The sequence below is a fragment of the Populus trichocarpa genome, chromosome 18, assembly GCF_000002775.5.
Source record: "Populus trichocarpa isolate Nisqually-1 chromosome 18, P.trichocarpa_v4.1, whole genome shotgun sequence".
Taxonomy (NCBI): Eukaryota; Viridiplantae; Streptophyta; class Magnoliopsida; order Malpighiales; family Salicaceae; genus Populus; species Populus trichocarpa.
The window spans coordinates 15,426,548-15,445,761 of record NC_037302.2 but is presented as its reverse complement, the minus strand read 5'-3'; the positions used below and the strand labels follow the sequence as shown (position 1 = coordinate 15,445,761).

At 34.5% G+C, this 19,214-nt stretch overlaps 2 long non-coding RNA genes and 1 pseudogene across 2 annotated transcripts; 2 read left to right on the top strand and 1 right to left on the bottom strand.

The window, feature by feature from the left end:
* The first annotated feature begins 209 nt into the window (after window positions 1–209).
* LOC127904740 (uncharacterized) lies at window positions 210–13,059 on the top strand. The gene is made up of 2 exons (XR_008058143.1): window positions 210–349; window positions 12,957–13,059. It is a non-coding gene; the product is annotated as an uncharacterized LOC127904740 (long non-coding RNA).
* On the bottom strand, window positions 7,687–11,267 carry LOC18110931 (probable disease resistance protein At4g27220; annotated as a pseudogene).
* Window positions 13,060–17,316: 4,257 nt separating the features above from the next.
* Window positions 17,317–19,123, top strand: LOC112325469 (uncharacterized). The gene is made up of 2 exons (XR_002979500.2): window positions 17,317–17,449; window positions 18,206–19,123. It is a non-coding gene; the product is annotated as an uncharacterized LOC112325469 (long non-coding RNA).
* The last annotated feature ends 91 nt before the right edge of the window (window positions 19,124–19,214 follow it).

The window sequence follows — 19,214 nt, the reverse complement described above, 5'->3', positions numbered from 1 at the left end:
GGTACTTTTTAAATAACTTTTCATGCTAAAATGTATGCTAATGATATTTTTTTATTTTTTAAAAATTATTTTTAATATCAGCACATCAAAACGATTTAAAACGTACAAAACATATTAAATTTTAGCAAAAAAAAATTCAAATTTTTTAGAAACGCAGGTTGAACCGCATTCCTAAACACTACCTTAGTCTGTCAGTAACAGCTGATCTCGTGAAGGAGAGCACAGGCAATTAATTGATTAACATGAAGGAGGACTAGATAATTATTTCTTGTGTAATAGGGCAAATCCCTTGTGCTCTCTTTGTCCAATATGCAATTATTACAGATGGTCTCCTGATGTCTTAAGCAAGGTGTTCCAAGTAGTCAGGAGAGCATGGATACAGATGCTTTATTTTTTCATCAATCCTGCTACCAAGAGATTATGGTGTTCAATCGAAATAGAAATTGCAGAAAGATGCTTTCCTTTAGTCATTAGCTTGCTTGGAATGGAAGAAATGCCAGATTTCCCAATATTCAAAGTTCCAGTGTGTAATGTTTTGAAAAAAAAAAGGGAATAGAAAAAAAGGCAACAAAGCCTTTGAATTGGTTTAAAAGTATATATAAATGAATAAAGAGTATTAATATGGTAATTGAATAAAACTTTACTAAGTATGAATAAAAGGAAAAAAGAAAGAGGGATTTGAAATTTTGTTTTGGTTGCTGAAATACTTTGGTACGGATAAAGTAGTCTAGTACTTTTTTTTTTTTTTACAAAAAAGAAAAGAGATTAACTTAAATTCTTTGATTTATTTAAGAAATAAAACCATTTAAAGACCAATATTATTCCTGCATACATCACAAAGCTGGTATAAGATCACGGATCTATTGGTAACAACCCGATTAAGAATCCTCCAATCTGTGTTGAACCCAGTGGAATCAGAAAGATTGAGAAGACGGAGAGAAAAGAGGGAATCCACAGCAGTTCTCATTCTTTTTTTGCATGGCCATTCTGTTACAACTGCCACGATATTTAGGCAGAGCAGAAGATGGTGCTGACTTGACAATCTTCCCAGTAATGAGAATTACAATTTATTGAAACGGTGCGCATTAGTAACGGCTTAACAACAGCGTAGTACGGTGCGTTTTGTCAAGAAATCAGAGGCAATTAAAAGCTATCCCGCCTCCATTGTTAATTCCTGAGATATGCTGCGCTTTTTTTTTTTTGCGAAGGCAAAATGCATTTATCAGATCGAACATATGCAATTATCATGACAGAGAGGTTGCTGCACTTTATTTATTCACACTAACTATTCAACGAGTTCACGTTGCACTGCTTTAAATCCTCGAGTCTAATGAATTAATGAAGATAGAAACTCGAAAGAAAATCACTTGGCCAGAAATAGCATACTTCAGTACTGGGGTCAGCAGCTCGCATGGATAAAACTATCTCCTTCCTTGTTAGAGAGGGCTCTGACGTTCTGGCGCACTGTAACTTGCAGATCCGTTTGGCTTTTGCACTTGCTCCAAGGAGATGCACATAGGATGAAATCTTTAAATCTTAACCGGTCATTCAACATTTTTTTTATGGTTTCGTAGTTTGAGATTATTGGAAAATTAAAGCAGTGATTCTGTAGACATGCGTTATGGGATTGTTATCATTTAATCTAACAGAATTGATACTGGAAGATGTAGTCTCTGTGTGATCTCTCGTTTTCCTTGTAGTTTTTTGTATTTCAACACATGAATTCTAGCTAGTTGGTTTAACAGACCCTGACTATGCTGTTACTCTCTGCTTTTGGCAAAGAAGTGGGCTCATCAGCTTGTGATGAATTTCATATTAAATATCTGGATCTCGTGATATAGTCCAATCGATTTTTTATAAACGAAAAAGAAAAGAGATTAACTTCAATTCTTTGATTTATTTAAGAAATAAAACCATTACAAACCAAATAATATTATTCCTGCATGCATCACATTGCTACACAACCATTTGTAGAAGATACACAGGAAGCCATAGCTAACTTGGAGATAGAAAGCGCACCCTAGCAAGTGTGAATTCTTTTCCAGCTATCCAAACACTAGTTGATCGACGGTAGCTGGCTGCATCTTCCACGAACAACTACTGTCAATTTGTCACGCCAAGGCTAAGAAAATTCCACAGAAGCCTCTGTCGGCATGGTATTTGGTTTTAAAATAAACTGTGTCTAAAGAAGCACTAAGATTAACTCTTCTTTCTTCTATAACTCTTCTCTTCTACTGTTTTTCTTTTTTTTTCCCTATTAAAACTTTTACAAAATTAGTTGTGAAATATTTTAAAGACGAAATGAAGTGTGTTTTGGAAGATGATGAGATACGTTGAACATTAAGCAGAGAAAGTTGCATGAGGGTCCCTTCCTCCCTGTACTAACTGATTGATTGATGCTGGTTGGCAGCATCTTCCACGAACCATTACTGTAAATTCTGTGTTGATGTTGTTTTTAAAGTATTTTTTATTTTAGCTTAAGTTTATGCAATTCTGTTAGACAATCCTGTCAGCTTTGCTTTATTCTATTGTATACATACCTGATTGATGAATACAATAAACAAGCTTTTCTCAATCTTACTCGTTATGGTATCAGAGCTCTAATCTTATTCTTCTCTCATTTCACCGTTTTTTTTTTCTTTCTTCTCTTTTCCTCCAAGCTTCCAATGCCTGTCAACACCACCATCCTTAACACAAATGAATCTCACAGCACATTGATCACCAGTAAAACTTACCTCCAACAACTATCTAGCCTGGAAACTTCAATTCCAGACTCTCTTCGTAGGATATGATCTCAATGGATTCATTGACGGATCACATCCTTATCCAGCAACAACTATTCCAGGAACAGCTACACCTAACCCAGCACACACACTGTGGATCCGACAGGATCAATTACTTCTCAATGCCATCCTTGGTTCTCTTTCACCCACAATCATGTCGTTCATTGCTCAAACACAAACATCAAAGGAAGCTTGGACAATATTAGCTAATACATATGCTAAACCATCTCGTGGCAGAATCAAGCAGGTGAAAAGTCATTTCAAACAAATCACACATTTTTTTATAAATCAACTAGATCACAACTTGATTTTTAGGAAATGTGTCAAATTAAATATGAACATATAGCATATTCTCTCGACATATCTAAGTTAATTGCTTGAAACAAAAGAATCATCACTTGCATAGCAAATGACTTTCAAATAGCATATCACTTCCAAGCTTACTGCTGATTGACCCCATATATATATATATGACTCTGTCTTGAATCCTCCAAATTAATTTAATTTCTCGTATATATTGCCGCGTGGAAATTTCCACAAACACCACTAGGGCTAGGTATGATATTTTTTTCGTAAATCAACGGAACGCGGAGGCTCCACCTTACTGGTTAAGGCTTGAACGTGAAAGGGACCTCCATGTGATGAATCCACTCTCAATTTAATACTGTCAACCATTGTGGTTAACTTAGTAGTTGCTTACTTTGACCAAATCACCCACTTGCAAAGGACACAGCACCAGTTCCAACTCGATCACAACGCCTACACCTGTAGACGAGCAAAGAAAGTATAAATTCACAACAAAGAATGGTTAATTCTTTGAAGAGTTGAAAGTTCAATCAATAATCAAGATTGAGCAACTAAAAAGTCGGCTACAATGCTGAAAATATAATCACAAGTCTGCCCTAAAATTATTCCTAAAGAGTATTTAAACTCCAAGCCAAAACCTTAGTTTCCCTAATGGGTCTCACATAAGTCTAATTTAAATAATAATCAACACAAGTTAAAACTAGCCCAAACTAATTAAAATAAACAAAATAAACAAGTCTAAGACCTAAATAAAATGTCTCCTCTCAAAATAAATAAAGTTTGATAGCCCAACTAATTAAATAAGACAATTTTGTTGTTTCTGCATTCTATCTGGGAGCAGCAACAAAAGTTTAACTTAAAGCAGATGGTTCTCTCTCGTCTTAATGAATTAGAAGGCGTGCCATATACCTGTAAGACCCAAACTTTTGGCCCAAACCTAAGCCCATGTCAGTCCAAACCCAACCTAAGTTAACCTAGGTATTTAAGAAAGAGTTTCAAGAGAATTACTTTTCTCTCTTCTAATTCTTGTAGCCGCCGTGACCCTCCCATCCTCAAACCTAAGATTTTAGTTTTTGATCTTGAGTTTTCGGTTCAAGAAAGGTGGAAGTAGCAAGAAAGTGGTTCTCTTTCATATTACTTTCGATTATAGTTGTTTATGGAATGATTAAAGAAGAGATTAGGGTTTATAAGGATTGGAAGTTTATATTGTTAAGATTGATTTATGATTATTAAGGATTTAATGTTAGGTGATTAATTAGTATGTTGTTGAAAATAAAGATTTATGAGTTGATTTGTTTAAATTAATTTTTATGGGTTAAGAAATTCATTTTTACCTTGCTGTAAAATCTGAACAGAATGGTCTTGAGGTTGAAGATGACCAAATTTTATTTAGGTCCTTGATTTATGAAAATTTCAGTTTAGTCCCTAAACTTCGGAAAAATTACAATTTGACCCCTAAAGATATTTTGAGATTCTGGACAATGTTATTATGAGGTTAATGATGATGAATCTCATCTTGATAATTGATTTGGAATATTTTTAGTTTGGTCCCTCAATTTTGGGAATTTACATTTTAGTCCCTAAACTTTATAAAAATTACAGTTCGGTCCCTGGTTCATTCTAGACAGAATTAAGGATGGTTTATGGGTGAAATTTCAGTATGGTTATGTATTTACAGTTTGGTCCAATTTTGATAAAATTATATTTTGGTCCCTGTTTTGGATAATTGTCGTTTTAGTCCCTAAACCTAGGAGACTAAGCCTGATTTTCTTTTATGCATTGGAATCTTTTATTTGTGTTGTTTTGAGTTGCTTTTGAGTATATTTCATATATTTATTGTAGGTTCTCCTAACGATTCTTAATAGGTTTTTCGGGTCTTTCATCTGATATTCCTTTTAATCTATATTCTTCCGGGTGAGTGGGATAATCTTTAATATGCATATAATATAAATAAATATGTATGTTGAATATATGATGAGTACAACCAGTAAATTTCTTGAATATTTATATATATTGCTTTATTTTCCAAGTACTCATTTATTCTTGAATTTGCACTCGCAATCTGTCGAACTAAATTCTATTTGATATGATATATGTTTCTTTGATAATTCTGTAAATATCTATTATGCCTTGATATGGAACTTGTCAGTAACTCCATGCTAACGGAGAGTAGTTAGCCTATGTGCACATAGTATTCTGTATACCTAGCTGGTGAGAGAGGCATCAGCCTATGGTGACTGATCATCCCACAGTGGTCACCTTCGGGTGTCATCTGGTCACGTTCGGGTGTCATTTGATCACCTTCGGGTGTCATCTGATCTCTGACATGTATTCCACTACGTTATGATAATATGTTTAGTATGTATATGTATATGTATATCAAGATAAATCATCTTGCAAACTATTAATATCTAAAATATATATTAAATATTATTTCCTCACTGAGTTGGTTGAACTCACCCCTCATTCTTAATATTATTTCAGGTTCTTAGTTTCTGATAGCAGGTGAACTTTGTTGAGTGTTCCTACTTCTTCAGTTTTAGGTCGGTATGCCTTGCTTATTTTTCGAGGCTTTCCTTTTAGTTTTGATTTGATGTCTTAGACGCTCCACTATTACCTTGTTTTAATTAAGTTTGGATTTTGACAATGTAATGAGTATTATGGATTATTGTTTTTGTTTTAATTACTGATGAGGAGTTTTAAACTATCTTTTGGTTTCATCAGTTTTGAATAATATAATATTTTTGAAGATTATGAAATGCTGCGTATTTTTGAATAAATTGTTCTTTTGATATGTCTGTTTTGAGGCTTAGCGTAGGTGGGGTGTCCTTTCGACACCGCTCTTGTGTTGCCGGTCATGGACCCGGAATTCGGGTCGTGACAATACTATTCACAACCCAAAATTTTCAGATAAAGGCTAGTTAAATTCACGCAATCAAACTAATAAGAATCAGACTGTATGAAGAAACCCTTATTCAGGCAATGTAAAAAGGTTTGAAACTTTTTAGGGAAGCTAATGGAAATTCCATTGGTTGTTAGAACCTTACTATTCACAACTCGAATATGTCGATTCATTGAAGATTACAAGCAACCCAAACACATAATTTAAAACAGAAGGTAAGATTCAGAATGCTGAGGCTAGAGTCCATGGAAGGCAGAATTTAAAACCTTTCCTTTGGCAAATCTTTCTATTGGAAGCATGCAGTAAGGATAATACTGGCAATTAAGACTCCTGACTCCAATGCATCCTTAGAATTTTCCATCTGCTGAATGTATTCCCATCAGCTTAAAAATCAATCTCTGCCTTTGACTCCCAATACTTGCATATCCAAACCTGAAGGAAGAGGAGGAGGCGGAAGAGAGAGGGGGCAAAGAAAACGACACCGCCTTCTTCATCTTCGAGGATGCGGGGTTTCTTGGTGCCTGGTTTCCAGAATTGCGGTGACATATTTTTTTTATTTATTTTTTAATACAATAAATAAATAAATGTAAATCAGTTCAATATAATTCTTTCCCAATATTACAACTAATAATGATTTTTCTAAATATATTTAGCAAGAAAATATGTAATAAGGTGATAGTTATGCAATTCTGATCCATCATAGGGAGATTCAGATTCTAAAAGCAGACTTTCTCACCGTACACAAATAACCATCTTTCCCATCTTTCGAAACAAATTCTTCATTATTATTGGTTTTCTAAATTATCTTTAACAAAAAAATCACATATAAATTCCAAAAAAAAATAAAATATTATAATATCACATATAAATTCTTCATTATTATTGGTTTTGTAAATTTTCATTTGTTTCAAATATTAGGGACCAATTGATGATATTTGTTTTACCTTGCTCTTCTTGATGATGTCTTGGCTGACGTTGTTTTTCCATATTAGCTGAAAATCCACCTGGAATCTAATATATGTATTAAGAGTTTGTTTTGGTAAAGTAATGCAAGTGATTTTTAAAAGTATTTTTTTAATTAATATTAAAATAATTATTTTAGATTTTTTATTATTTATTTTTTATATTAGTATATTAAAACTATTAAAAATAAATCTAAAAAAAATAATTAATTTTTTACATTATTAATCAAAATAAGAATTTGGAAGCTGGAATAAGAAAACTCATCAAGAAAAAGAATTTTTATTTGTGTTTGGCTTGCATATGTGAACTATATATGCAACAAGTATTTAATTACGAGTTAATTTGTGAAATTAGGGATAAGTAACTGCAATGTATTATTAAAATGGATCTATTTATTAAAGATAAGAAATCATCTCGATATATCACGAATTTGTTAAAAATTTAGAATTTGTTGTAATTAACTAAGTTCTAAAACCATCTACTTAGAATACCTTTTCTTCTTTTCAGTTTAGGGTAATTAATCCACAACATTATCATTTTATAGCTAATAATGTCAGCCTACAAGGATTCTAATATAATTATTCAAAACTTCCAATCTCTATTAGCTCGGCTACATCATAATTGCAACAAAATTACCACAATATCAATGCTCACATATCAGTAAATTTTATAATTAATATGGGGGAAGATCATAACAATAATATGAAGTCTCAATAATTAATTAAGAGGTAATAGTATTAAGAAAAAAATTAATTAAGACCATAACAACTTAATCAAAAAATTAATTAAGATCATAACAACTTCTTCAAGCTCCGACAACCATAACAATGAAACTCTTTAAGACCAGAAAATATACCACTATAAGATGGAGATGGTAGTGGAGCAGAGCGGAACCAAGAAGATGAAATCAAGCTCTCCATGTTATTGCAATACATAATGTTGATAACCTCCAGTTCAGTTGCATTCTTTATTAGAGAGGAAACATCGCATAACCTTGTTGCATCATTACATTTATCAATGGTCAGTTTTTGAATGTCCTATGGGAACATGTCCTTAAAATCTCCCAAGTCACCCAAAACGATTGTTTTACTTCTGGCACGAGCATCTCGGGAATTAGTAAAATGTCCTACCGAAATCTGGTATGTGCTTAGTGATTGGGTCTCATCCCGAGATTTGAGATACTCCACGTACTCAGAGTAACCTTCAAATTGGCATCTCAAACTCTCCAACTTCCTCAAGCATGCCACTTCCTTTCCTTTAACTGTTATCGAAGCATACTGTCCACCTCTATTATCCAATTCAAAGACTTGCAGGTGAGAGAGCTTAGGTAACAACCCACTAGGAAATTCCTTTTCACCACATCCATTCATTCTAAGATACTTCAGGTTGTATAGACATTCCATGCCTTGAGGAATCTTTTCAAGTGCAGTACCAGAAAGATCTAACCTCTTCAGTGCCCTGAGCTTTTCTAATGACGGTACATGCCTTAACATCTTACAATCAATGAGCAGTAATGTAGTGAGACTCACCAATTCAGAAACAGAATCAGGTAGTTTTGTGATACCTGTATAAGACAGATCAAGAACCTTGAGCCCATGCAACTGCTTAAAAAATGAATTTGCAATAAATTGCAACTCTGAGTTTCTGCATAGCAATAGAATTGAAAGACTAGGACACCTCGGTGAATGGCTGGAAGGAATCTCTTTAATGTGGTTTCGCATCAGTGACACTCTAGTAAGATTCTCTGTCCACTCCTCTGCACCCGGCACTTCTCTTAACCGTGCACCTGCTTTAACCATGCCTTGAGAGTTCTCTTGCAGTATTTGGATGGCCATATCCCTAATCAAGTCATGCATCTTGACACATCTATAATCACCATACCATTTTATACCTTCCAATAGGCAGACACTTTCAAGTCTACTAAGCATCGTGTGGCCCTCGTCAATTGCTTCTTGCCTGCTCTCCACTCTTTCAATTACCCCCTCATCGATCAAATAATCTATCAACTCCTCCCTTACAATCTCATGATCTTCAGGAAATAATGCACAGTATAAGAGACACTGTTGTAGTGCTAAATCATGTAACTGGTCATAACTAAACCTCAATAACCGGAACACCTTATCTTCCATGTCCCTATATTTTGATTCTTTCAATTTCTTCAATGTATTCCTCCACTCATGTAGGTCATCCACCCTCCTCAAGCTTCCTGCGATTGTAATAATGCCCAATGGCAAACCAGCACATTCTCTTGCAATATCTACTGCAATTCGTTCCACTTCTGGAGTAAGTGATATGTCACGTCCAACTTTCTCCTTGAACAAATACCAAGCTTCATTCTCCAAAAGTGGCTTCACTTTGATTTCGCGTCGTCTATCCATCCATTGACAAACCCTTTTAGATCGACTTGTCATAATCAGCTTGCAACCTTTCAGATTGACTGGCTCAGGAATTCCCACTTCGTGTAGCTCAAAAGTGTTCCACAAATTATCTAAAATGAGAATCCATTTTTGTTTCTTTCTTAGTTCTTTCATAATTTAACAGCTCTACGCAGATCATCATCTTCACTTGAAAGATCCAAGTGAAGACGTTTAGCAATAAGATTTTGCAATCTTTCAATGCTGAAACCTCGAGACACGGTCACCCAGTAAACACAATAAAAAATGCCTTGTCTTTCTAGAATCTTATTATGGATATGTTGCAGCATTGTCGTTTTACCGACTCCCCCCATTCCGTAAATGCCAATTGTCGAGACTTCATCATCAATTAACCAAGACCATATCAGATTTGTATTCTGTTCAAATGCTCGACCCACTAGCTTTGTAGAGCTAGTAGGTAATGGATCTCCTGTAGTCTCATTTGTGTTGCCTGTAAGCCCTCCAGAAGAGCTAGCTCCTGCACCAGGCTGCACTACTCCTCCTGTCCCATTATCGATATCATCCTCCATTAACCATCTATCGAACTCTTCCAAACGTCTTTCAAGTGCTTGACCCATTGTATCTGGTGTTTGTGTCCTTCCTGCTTCTCCTGCCAAATTGTCGACTTCATTATTGTTTTGTTCTTGTGGAGTGGTTGAAATGGCATTATCATTAACATTGCTTGAACTTGCTATGCTTTTATGTCTTTTGTTGGCACCATGCATAGCTAGAAAAGCTGTTTCTTGAACTTGTTTAGGAACTCTTTCACAAATTGCAACACCATGCCCTTTCTCTCCTGATAAATGTCATTTGATCCTTGAAATGGAAGTATCCTTAGCAAATTGATGCCCACAATACATACACTTCATCTCCGCAACATGGTGCCAAAATGGGTCATTTGATTGAACCATTTTGCCCTATATATAAAAACAGAGTCAAAATATTGAATAAAATTAATATAAGTTACATCGATCAGAAAAGGAAAGGTTGAAACTAAAATAATAAGTTAAAAACAGCAAAGAATATAAAAAGAAAAAAAAATGAATTTGGTATGAACTCCATAAGGCAATTTATTTATAAAAACTAAGAAAGATCAATTTATTTATATTTGGAAACTATTGATGATACAAAATCCAAAGTTTCTCAATAAAAGATTCAAAAGATTCATTTATATTTGGAAACTATTGATGAACTCCATAAGGCAAATTTGTACAACTTGTGTTTTACTTAAAAAGATTCTAACTATAGTTACTTGTCAAAAGATTCGGGTCGTGACATATAAATACTTTACCTGGATTCAAAAGAATTTTAACAAAAGAATCTGAAGCTAATTGCTGAGTGAGGAAACGTGTGGACGCACTCCAATGTTGAAACTCTGGGAAAGCTGATCTGAAAATGTAAGCACAAGAATATGAGAAAGAGTAGTCAAACTAGTCACCTGTCAAGCTGACATGAGGCACTCAACAGACAAAAGAAACCTTGAGAGCAGCTGTTTTCAAGATAAATAGTTTAAGTTGATGGCAATATGAACATGTAAGAACAATGCTATAATATGAGTTTTGAGTTCTAATAGATTAAGCAACACATATAATTAAGTTCTGCAATCCTACTTATTTATTCTACAACCAAATGGGAAAATCTTATTTGAAACAAAATTAGTGGTAGAAAACAAGAAAAGAAAGTAGGATTTACCTTTCAAGCAAGAAAGATACAGATGAAGAACTCAAAACGAGATGATTCAATTCAATCAGAAAAGGAAGCTCAGATCATGAGAAAGGTTTAAGAAATTTGGTGAGGAAAATTAGGAAATCAATGGTATACTGAGAGAGATCTCTCTTAGTGGAAGGCTAGCTATTAAAGTCATTGCAATAGAAATTGGCAGGAAGCTACAACTTTATGTCACTTTCTGCTTGTGCTTTCTTTGTCCTCTATGCAAACTTTATGCCACTTTCTGCTTTATTTATTCACACTAACTATTCAACGTGTTCACATTACACTGCATCAAATCCTTGAGTCTACTGTTAGATGCTAAAAAAACTTACTGTTATGTACTTTTTTAATTAAAAAGCCAGAACAATTAATGAAGATCGAATCTCCAAAGAAAATCATTTGGCCAGAAATAACTGTACTACTCGGGTCAGCTGCTAGCATGGATAAACATACGCTACTTAGGGAAATTCCGCATTTCCTATATCAGCAGAAAAAAGGAAAAATCCATTAGGTTCGGGCAGGAAAAAGGAACCATCTACTAAAGGTAGGCAAGCTGTGTTTCACCCTTTTACTTTTTGTTGTTTTAATTTAATCAGTACTGCAAACTTATTTATAGTCTGTCAGTAACAGCTGGTCTCGTAAAGGAAAGCACAGGCAATTAATTGATTAACATGAAGGAGGACTAGATAATTACCCGTTTACTCTGAAGAAATAAAACAATAGGGCAAATCCCTTGTGCTTTCTCTGTCCAATATGCAATTATTACTTTCGCTGTCTTCTGAAAACCACCATGTAAATTCTCTTGTGCTTTTTTTGTTCAATATGCAATTATTATTTTCATTGTCTCCTGAAAACCACCATGCAAAGAGGCTTTGTTTGTCCAATATACAATTATTACTCCCACTTCCTCCTCGAAATTAACCACCATGCAAATTTTATGTCACTTTCATGAATCACCTGCTTTATTTATTCACACTAACTAATCAACATGTTTACGTACATTATACTGTTTCAACCATTGATTCTACTGTTAGATCGAACATATGCTTTATTTTTTAGTCTGTCAGTAACAGCTGACCTCGTAAAGGGAAGCACAGGCAATTATTTTTAATTTTATGAATCACCTGCTTTATTTATTCACACTAACTATTCAACTTGTTTACGTACATTATACTGTTTCAATCATTGAGTCTACTGTTAGATGCTAAAACACTCATGTATTATTTTAATAAAAAAACCAGAGTCGCGAGAACAATAGATGAAGATAGAAACTCCTAAGAAAATCAATTAGCCAGAAATATATGCTTGTAAGAGGGGCTCCTAAGAAAATATATGCTTTATAAAAACTAAATCGAACCGAAAATGATTACCCTAGCAATAAAGTTATGATAAATGTTGAAAATATGAAGAAGGATTCGGATATAGAAATATTTACTCATATAGTAATTAACATTGTGGAACAGAAATGCATTTTGTCCAAACTAAAAGAAACCATTGTTGCATTTATAGATGTTAGGCCGAAAAGATAAATTCTCTTGTGCTTTCATTGTCCAATATGCAATGAAAAGGGGCTTTATTTGTTCAAATATGTAATTATTACTCCCACTGCCCATACAAATTTTATGTCACTTTCATGAATCACCTGCTTTATTTATTCACACTAACTATTCAACATGTTTACGTACTTTATACTGTTTCAACTATTGATTCTACTGTTCGATCGAACATATGCAATTATCATGACAGTGATGTTGCCGAGGAGCAATTCGGCTCGCTAATGACGTTGCTGTTACTATTTGCTTTTGGTCAAGAACTGGGATCATCAGCTTGTGTTGAATTTCATATTAAATATCTTGATCTCCTGATGTCTTAAGCAAGGTGTTCCAAGTAGTCAGGAGAGCATGGATACAGATGCTTTATTTTTTCATCCATCCTGCTGCCAAGAGATTATGGTCCTCAATCGAAATAGAAATTGCAGAAAGATGCTTTCCTTTAGTCATTAGCTTGCTTGGAATGGAAGAAATGCCTGATTTCCCAATATTCAAAGTTCCAGTGTGTAATGTTTTGAAAATAAAAAAAAGAATAGGAAAAAGACAATAAAGCTTTTGAAGGTTTAAAAGTAGATATAAATGCATAAGGGGTATTTTGGTAATTAAATAAAATCTTACTAAGTATATATAGAAAAAGAAAAGGAAAGAGGGATCTGAAATTTGAGAGGAAGAACTAGCAGGAGAGAAGAAAAGGGAAAAAAGAAAAAGAAGAGGAAAGAAAGAAAGATAAAGGAAGAAGAAGAGAGTTAGCTAATTAAGTTTAAAATATAATATTTATGTTTTGATGTGTATAAATGTGTTTTTTTAGCTTTGATTTATTTTTTTGTTGAAGATTAGGGTTTTGAAGATTTTGTTTTGGGTTAATTGATGAATTGATTTGAATATTATTGGTAATTGATTTAGTTGATTTTGGAAGATTTTATATAAAAATGATGATTTTGAGTTATGGTCTATTTAAATAATGAATTTGAGTTAGAGATTTTGGTAAATTAGTAGATAAGCTATGGAAAAATCCGGGTTTGGGGTTGAAGATGATGAAATTTCAGTTTGGTCCCTCAATTTATGAGAATTACAATTTAGTCCTCGAACTTTGAAAAAATTATAAAATGATCCCTGGATCATAATTAGAGATTCTGGACAGTATTGAGGATGAATTATGGGCAAGATTCTAGTATAACTATAAATTTATGACATTTTCAGTTTGGTCCTCTAATTTGAGAAAATTACAATTTGACCCCTAAACATTTGATAAAAATTCCGGCATAATTAGAGATTCTTGACAGAATTGAGGATGAATTATGGGCAAACTTCCAGTATAGTTATGAATTTATGATATTTTCAGTTTGATCCTCCAATTTGACCCCTAAAAATCTGCTAAAATTCTAGATTGGTCCCTAGCTGTAATATTAGCTTTTTCATATTGGTTTGATGAATAATTGAGGTTTAATTTTTTTAACTATTATCAAGTCTTATTATTTGTTTTTTTATGAATTAAATTTCAAGAAAATCATTTAATTTTTGGGTTTTGAGGAAAAATAACTAGTTTAGTTCAAAAACATATAGGGTTATGGAATAAACCCTTAGTTAAATGTATTAACCAGACTGTATGTTTTTTGTTTTGTATTCAAATATTAGTTGCTCATATACTTTGGTACGGATAAAATAGTCTAGTAGATTTTTTATGAAGAAGAAAGAAAAGAGATTAACTTAAATTCTTTGATTTATTTAAGAAATAAAACCATTTAAAGACCAATATTATTCCTGCATACATCACATTTGTATAAGATCACGATCTAGAGGTAACAACCCGATTAAGAATCCTCCAATCTGTGTTGAAGACAGAGAAGGAGAGAGAGGGAGCGAGAGAAAGACGGCGAGAAGAGAGGGAATCCACAGCAGTTCTCATTCATTTTTTGCATGCCCATTCTGTTACAACTGCCACTATATATAGGCAGAGCAGAAGACGGTGCTGACTTGACACCCTTCCCAGTAATGAGAATTACAATTTATTGAAACGGTGCGCATAAGTAGCGGCTTAAAGACAGCTTAGTACGGTGCGTTTTGTCAAGAAATCAGTGGCAATTAAAAGCTATCCCTCCACCATTGTTAATTCCTGAGATATGTATGCATCCCTTCATGTGTTGAAATCTGAAGGCCTTTAAGATGGATCATTATTTCTTCTCAGAAAAAAAAAAGAAAAAGAAAAAGGGGATCATTTCTTATCCATAATTGAAGAAAACGTGTGCTGCACATTTTTTTGCGAAGGCAATATGCATTTATCAGATCGAACATATGCAATTATCATGACAGAGAGGTTGCCGAGGAGCAATTCGGCTCGCTAATGACAGCATGGATTATCCTTGAAGAAACCAACACGCAGCCCTGCCACCACCAACCCATACACCAGATAGCGACTGAACATTGCGTTTTTCCCTGTTTTTCATACTTAAATGTCATGGAAAACGTTCTGTTCTTTTTCAGTATCTTTAAGAGAGAGAATATTGAACAGAGTAATTCTTAAAGAATGATGTGTTACTGTTGCACTGAATGTCTTTGAAAGGGCTATGCCAGCATCACCAGCCTCGTCTTCAATGTTATATTCTTTCAGAACCACCTTTCCCAATATACACAGATTCATCGCTAGTAATGATTAGCAAGCAAGTGTGGACATACAATTCCGGCGTCATTTCTCAAGAATCACGAGAAAAAGTTTGGTTACCTGGATATAAACATCGAATAGACGGTTCCCAATACTATACAACGAATTGTCATCTGTGAAAATAATCTCAGAAAATTGAAGTTTTACAGTGTAATTCTCAGTCACGAGGCAAAGTGCATAGTACGTGAGAGCGAGGGGAGAAAAACACGTGCTGTTGTGTATATATAGAGACGTGCATTGTCAGTTGATACATTGGATATAGCAGACATGTTGGCTTCAGTATAAGCATCCGCCTCTGTCATCGTCCATGAAGCACCTCATGCATAGTTCTTTATCATTGGTAGGAATAATTAGGGGGGAGTAAAACAAAAAACTAATTAAATTAAAAAACTAGAAAAAAATAACTGAAAAAGCCGAACCATAAAAAAAAACTGATTAAATCGATTAGAATTTTGAAAAAACCTACCGGTTCGGTTTGGTTTCGGTTTTATAAGTCCTGAAATCGAAAAAACCGAACCGAACCTAAACCGAAAAAACCGAGCCAAAACCGATCCAAACCGGAAAAACCGAGCCAAACCGAAAAACCGAGCCAAAACCGATTGGTTTGAACCGGTTTCGGTTTTTTAAAAAAAAATTCGGTTTGGTTATTTTTTTTATAAAAACTGAATCGAACCGAAAATGATCCTCTAGAAATAATGTTACGATAAATGTTGAAAATATGAAGAAGGATTCAGATGTAGAAATATTTACTCGTATAGTAATTAACATTGAGGAACAAAAATGCATTTTGTCCAACTAAAAGAAACCAATGTTGCATTTATAGATGTTAGGCCGGAAAGATAAACTCACGTTGATTTCTTGAAGCAGAGCATGGAAAGTTTTGTTTCAGACATGAATATAAGGGAGAAAAAGAAGCCTCAAGATGCTAAATTCTTCATTAATATCTAGGAAATAGGAGAAATGGAAAAATATTTGAGCAATGATTCAAGATTCTTACGATTTAATTGGTGATGGTTTGCTATCATGCTTTTTTTCTTTATATATATATATATATATATATATATATATATATATATGTTCCTACTCTTTATTTTTTATATTTTAATTTATCTTTATTTTTTTGATTTTTTTTCTTGGTCTTTTATGAATTTTTTGTTTGTTTTTAATGTATTCCTTGAATTACTACTTGTCATATATTTTTTTAATTTTATTTTTATTTTTTTATTTCTAATTTGTTTTCTTAGTTCTTTTGTTAAATTTTTATGGTTTTTAATTTTATCGTTCAGTCTAAGTTTATGGTGTATTTTTTTTCAATTTAATGCTCATTCTTTTGATTTTTTTTCTCAAAATTAGTTTTTTTCTTTTCAATTTAACCCTCTAATTAAATATATTTGGTTTCCCTTTTATTTGTTTTTTTTATTTTTATTTCACCCTTATTTTTTTAATTACTTTTTTTTTATTTTAGATTTTTTTGTGCAATTAATTTTGTCCCGTTGTTTTATTCTTCAACGATTGAGTTGATGAGAATTGAACTTCATTTTTTTTTTAAGGTATTTATAGTCTAATGATCTAGATTATATATTTGAAAAATTAACACGGATTAATAATTTTTTTTGCCTTATTTTATTTCACAGTATCATTGTTCAACATAATTTTTTTAAGAAAAATATTGGTTTTATAGTTTTTTTTAATTTTTTTCACAATTATTATGCTAACTCTGATAATGGTGAATATTTTAGCTTAAAATCTTTTTTCTCTAGACATGGTATTAATTATTTTACCCCTGCTACACACACCCCTCAATAAAATGTCGTCTCAAAACGACATCGTCGTCGCCTCACATTGCTTCTTGATTGATGCCGATTCCGCGTGTCTTATATAAATCATCAACCCGCATCGTTACTCCAAAATAAAACCCCCTACAAGGCTCTTTGTGGCCAGAAGCCCATTCCGCGTGTCTTGATCCAAAAAGACGTCGTATCTATATTTTAAGGCCCAAAAGCCATTAACAGAAACCCATTCCTCTCCAGGTCACCATCCTCCCCTGATACTCTCTAGAGTCTAGACTCCACACTCATCTCCTGTCCCCGTGCCACCCGTGATGCTCTCTTCGCCATCAGTGCCACCGGAAGATGTTATCACCATTGTCACTGCAACTCCAGGTACTCCTTGTCTCTCTCCATCCGTTGATTTATCTTTTCCATTGAATTTGGATTCCCATGCTGTACCCTCGGGGCCTCCACTTCCCCTGTTTTATTGCCCAATCAGAACTCTACTGCCGCCCCACCTTCAGCCCTAGGTAATAGCTTAGCTCATTGTTTGGAACCGCCTCCCCGCCATCCCACCTCCAGAACCCACAACATGACCACTCGTTCCATGAACCAAATCTACAAGGTATTCTGTCACCAAACATCCCGAAACCATTGACAGGTTTAAGGCCAGACTTGTGGCTAAAGGCTACCACCAACGGCCGAGAGTTGATTACAAGGAGACCTTCAGCCTTGTCATTAAGCCAACCACCATTAGAATTGTTTTGTCAATTGCTGTGATGAATGGGGGGGATTTGTGTCAAATGGACGTGAACAATGCTTTCCTACATTGGAAACTTAGTGAGACAATTTACATGTTCCAACCACCGGGTTTTAAAGATTTATCTAAACCTGATCATGCCTGTAAACTCAACAAAGCTATTTATGCTCTCAAACAGGCCCCTCGGGCATGGTATTCGGCTCTGAAAAATGCTCTACTTCAATTTGGTTTTGCTAATTCAAAAGCAGACTCATCTCTGTTTGTTTGTACTTATGATAGCACTATATGCTACTTTCTAGTATATGTGGAAGACCCTGTTATGACTGGCAACAAGTCCAGATTTGTGTGTTCCATTATTGACCAACTTGGCTGGAAATTTTTCATTGAAGGATACGGGTGCACTACATTATTTCTTAGGAGTGGAAGTCCTACCCCTTCGAGATGGCATCTTCCTTTCCCAGCATAAGTACATCCATGATTTATTGCATAATACAAAGATGAACGGTGCTCAAGAAGTTCGCACTCCTCTTTCCACAAGCCTACCTCTCAAGCTCCATGATGGTACTGCTTCCTTTGATAGCACTGAATACAGAAAGGGTTCTGGGAAGTCTTCAATACCTCTCCCTCACTCGACCAGGCATCTCTTTCGCTGTGAATAAGCTGTCCCAATTCATGCAAAAACCAACTCAAACCCACTGGACAACAACTAAGAGGCTGCTGCACTACTTAAAGCAAATCATCTTCCATGGACTCAAGCTAACTTGCTGGCCTTTTCTGATGCTGACTGTGGTAGGCAACCTTGATGATCGAACCGCAACTTCAGTATACATCACCTTTGTAGGCTCCAATCCCATCTCATGGAGCTCAAAGAGATGACGTGCCACTACACGATCATCAACTGAAGCTGAGTACAGGGCCCCTGCTACTGCAGCCTCTGAAACTATGCGGATACATTCCTTTCTTCAGTAACTACACTTCAAGCTCCACTCCCCTTCGCCATCTGGTTCAAATGGGCACTCTTCAAGTCAGGCATGTGCACACTCAAGACCAGCTGGCTGATTTAATGACGAAGCCTCTTTCACGGCAACGAACAGAACTCCCCAGAGGCAAAATTGCTTGCTGATGACAGCTCAATTTTGAGGGGGTTTATCAAAGCAAATTACCCTTCAGCAAACTCAACAGAATCCTAGCCTACAATCATGCAGATTCTTACTAAAACTAGTACCACTGATTACCATAATCTGTGTAGCAGAATTCTAGCCAACAAATTTGTATTCTTCTATTTTTAGCATACTGTAATTCCTTCATTTGTGTATACAATCAGTAAATATTAGACATTAAATCATAGTAATAAAATTGAGGAGAATTTCCATTGAAACACACTCTCTGCATCTTCAA